The sequence below is a fragment of the Cariama cristata genome, unplaced genomic scaffold, assembly GCF_000690535.1.
Source record: "Cariama cristata isolate BGI_N322 unplaced genomic scaffold, ASM69053v1 scaffold982, whole genome shotgun sequence".
NCBI lineage: Eukaryota > Metazoa > Chordata > Aves > Cariamiformes > Cariamidae > Cariama > Cariama cristata.
This window is the reverse complement of record NW_009605298.1, coordinates 180,332-180,647: the sequence shown is the minus strand read 5'-3', so window position 1 is coordinate 180,647 and position 316 is coordinate 180,332.

The window sequence follows — 316 nt, the reverse complement described above, 5'->3', positions numbered from 1 at the left end:
AAGGCTTGGCCTGGGGGTCTGCCTGCGCCGCCTGACTTAACCGCTTTTGCCCTGGCCGCCGTTTGATCTGACTGTGCTTGCGGCGTGGTTTCGGATGAAGTGGGGCTCTTCTGTAAGCGTTTTCTTCCGAGCCCGGGTCTGAACTCTGCCGGCTTTGCCTGGCAGGTTGTAGTCTTCTTGCAATAAACCTTTTCCCTGTTACCTCCTGGGGACGTGGGTGCTGCTGTGTAAAAGCACTTGGTTAGAGAATGGCTGGTTCCAGCTTTGCTCACTTTTTAAAAAATACCTGTTTGTCATTTTTGTTTGTTTCTTTTAG